This window comes from Puntigrus tetrazona, chromosome 20, assembly GCF_018831695.1.
Source record: "Puntigrus tetrazona isolate hp1 chromosome 20, ASM1883169v1, whole genome shotgun sequence".
NCBI lineage: Eukaryota > Metazoa > Chordata > Actinopteri > Cypriniformes > Cyprinidae > Puntigrus > Puntigrus tetrazona.
Window position 1 is genome coordinate 5,766,352 of NC_056718.1, and position 3,233 is coordinate 5,769,584.

Below are 3,233 nucleotides of genomic sequence, written 5' to 3' on the forward strand. Positions count from 1 at the left end.
CGCCTTAGACCACTCCGGCCATTCTGACATGCAAGTTTTGCTGTATGAACAGTAATTCAACAAATGTAATTTGTAGCAGCAAAATATGTTGACTTGGCAATAAGTTGAACCGCTTAAACCACTCGCCAAAAAAATGTTTACATTTTCTGTGTCTCAACACTTTTCAGTTATCAAAGCCCTTTGACAGAAGTGTGATTTGAAGCCACATCTTCATTTGTAGACCAAAATGGGACACTGTGCAAAAGCAGAAATGCCTACTATTACATTTACGGCATCAACATTTATTCGATTTTCAGACTTTGTCTGAAGCCAGATTTGAACACATGCAATTATGTGGAGAGCAGAAACCTTATCAACTGGCAAGGCTGAAATTGAAATTTTGACTATCTCAACACTTCTTCCAATTACAAAGAACTTTTGTCAGAAGTGGATTTGAACCCACTCTCCATTTGGAGACCAGAAACCTCATCAACTGAGAAGGTGAAAATGCCTTGAATCTGGCGCCTTAGAGCACTCAGCCATTCTGACATGCAAGTTTTGCTGTATGAACAGTAATTCAACAAATGTAATTTGTAGCAGCAAAATATGTTGACTTGGCAATAAGTTGAACTGCTTAAACCACTCTCGCCAAAAATGTTTACATTTTCTGTGTCTCAACACTTCTTTCAGTTATCAAAGCCCCTTTGACAGAAGTGTGATTTGAAGCCACATCTTCATTTGTAGACCAAAATGGATACTGTGCAAAGCAGAAATGCCTACTATTACAGTTAAGGCATCAACAGTTATTCGATTTTCAGACTTTGTCTGAAGCCAGATTTGAACACATGCAACTATGTGGAGAGCAGAAACCTTATCAACTGGCAAGGCTGAAATTGAAATTTTTACTATCTCAACACTTCTTCCAATTACAAAAGACTCTTTGTCAGAAGTGGATTTGAACCCACGCTCCATTTGGAGAACAGAAACCTCATCAACTGAGAAGGTGAAATGCCTTGAGTCTGGCGCCTTACACCACTCAGCCATTCTGACATGCGATATGTGCTGTATGAACAGTAATTCAACAAATGTAATTTGTAGCAGCAAAATATGTTGACTTGACAATAAGTTGAACTGCTTTAAACCACTGCCAAAAAAATGTTTACATTTTCTGTGTCTCAACACTTCTTTCAGTTATCAAAGCCCCTTTTGACAGAAGTGTGATTTGAAGCCACATCTTCATTTGTAGACCAAAATGGGATACTGTGCAAAAGCAGAAATGCCTACTATTACAGTTAAGGCATCAGCATTTATTCGATTTTCAGACTTTGTCTGAAGCCAGATTTGAATCCATACCACTATGTGGAGAGCACAAACCTTCTCAACTGGCAAGGCTGAAATTGAAATTTTTACTGTCTCAACACTTCTTCCAGTTACAAAAGAACCTTTGTCAGAAGTGGATTTGAACCCACGCCCCATTTGGAGACCAGAAACCTCATCAACTGAGAAGGTGAAAATGCCTTGAGTCTGGCGCCTTAGACCACTCAGCCATTCTGACATGCGATATGTGCTATATGAACAGTAATTCAACAAATGTAATTTGTAGCAGCAAAATATGTTGACTTGGCAATAAGTTGAACCGCTTAAACCACTCGGCCAAAAAATGTTTACATTTTCTGTGTCTCAAACACTTCTTTCAGTTATCAAAGCCCCTTTTGACAGAAGTGTGATTTGAAGCCACATCTTCATTTGTAGACCAAAATGGAATACTGTGCAAAAGCAGAAACGCCTACTATTACAGTTAAGGCATCAGCATTTATTCGATTTTCAGACTTTTTGTCTGAAGCCAGATTTGAACCCATGCCACTATGTGGAGAGCAGAAACCTTATCAACTGGCAAGGCTGAAATTGAAATTTTTACTATCTCAACACTTCTTCCAGTTACAAAAGACCCTTTGTCAGAAGTGGATTTGAACCCACGCCTCCAATTGGAGACCAGAAACCTCATCAACTGAGAAGGTGAAATGCCTTAAGTCTGGCGCCTTGAGACCACTCAGCCATTCTGACATGCAAGTTTGTGCTGTATGAACAGTAATTCAACAAATGTAATTTGTAGCAGCAAAATATGTTGACTTGGCAAGTTGAACCGCTTAAACCACTCTCGCCAAAAAAATGTTTACAATTTCTGTGTCTCAACACTTCTTTCAGTTATCAAAGACCATTTGACAGAAGTGTGATTTGAAGCCACATCTTCATTTGTAGACCAAAATGGGATACTGTGCAAAAGCAGAAATGCCTACTATTACAGTTAAGGCATCAGCATTTATTCGATTTTGAGACTTTGTCTGAAGCCAGATTTGAACCCATGCCACTATGTGGAGAGCAGAAACCTTCTCAACTGGCAAGGCTGAAATTGAAATTTTTACTATCTCAACACTTCTTCCAGTTACAAAGACCCTTTGTCAGAAGTGGATTTGAACCCACGCCCATTTGGAGACCAGAAACCTCATCAACTGAGAAGGTGAAAATGCCTTGAGTCTGGCGCCTTAGACCACTCGGCCATTCTGACATGCAAGTTTTGCTGTATGAACAGTAATTCAACAAATGTAATTTGTAGCAGCAAAATATGTTGACTTGGCAATAAGTTGAACTGTTTAAACCACTCGCCAAAAAATGTTTACATTTTCTGTGTCTCAACACTTCTTTCAGTTATCAAAGCCCCTTTTGACAGAAGTGTGATTTGAAGCCACATCTTCATTTGTAGACCAAAATGGGACACTGTGTAAAAGCAGAAATGCCTACTATTACATTCAAGGCATCAACATTTATTCGATTTTCAGACTTTGTCTGAAGCCAGATTTGAACCCGTGCACTACTATGTGGAGAGCAGAAACCTTATCAACTGGCAAGGCTGAAATTGAAATTTTACTATCTCAACACTTCTTCCAGTTACAAAAAGACTTTGTCAGAAGTGGATTTGAACCCACGCCCCATTTGGAGACCAGAAACCTCATCAACTGAGAAGGTGAAAATGCCTGAGTCTGCGCCTTAGACCACTCCGGCCATTCTGACATGCACATGTGCTGTATGAACAGTAATTCAACAAATGTAATTTGTAGCAGCAAAATATGTTGACTTGGCAATAAGTTGAACCGCTTAAACCACTCGCCAAAAAAAAATGTTTACATTTTCTGTGTCTCAACACTTCTTTCAGTTATCAAAGCCCCTTTGACAGAAGTGTGATTTGAAGCCACATC

The 3,233-nt window shown here is 39.3% G+C and overlaps 1 non-coding gene across 1 annotated transcript; it reads right to left on the reverse strand.

Annotated features, from left to right (window-relative positions):
• Nucleotides 1–1,932: 1,932 nt before the first annotated feature.
• trnal-uaa lies at nt 1,933–2,043 on the reverse strand. Its single transcript has 2 exons — nt 2,005–2,043; nt 1,933–1,977 (listed from the first exon to the last, which is right to left on the reverse strand). It is a non-coding gene; the product is annotated as a tRNA-Leu (tRNA).
• Between the last annotated feature and the right edge of the window lie 1,190 nt (nt 2,044–3,233).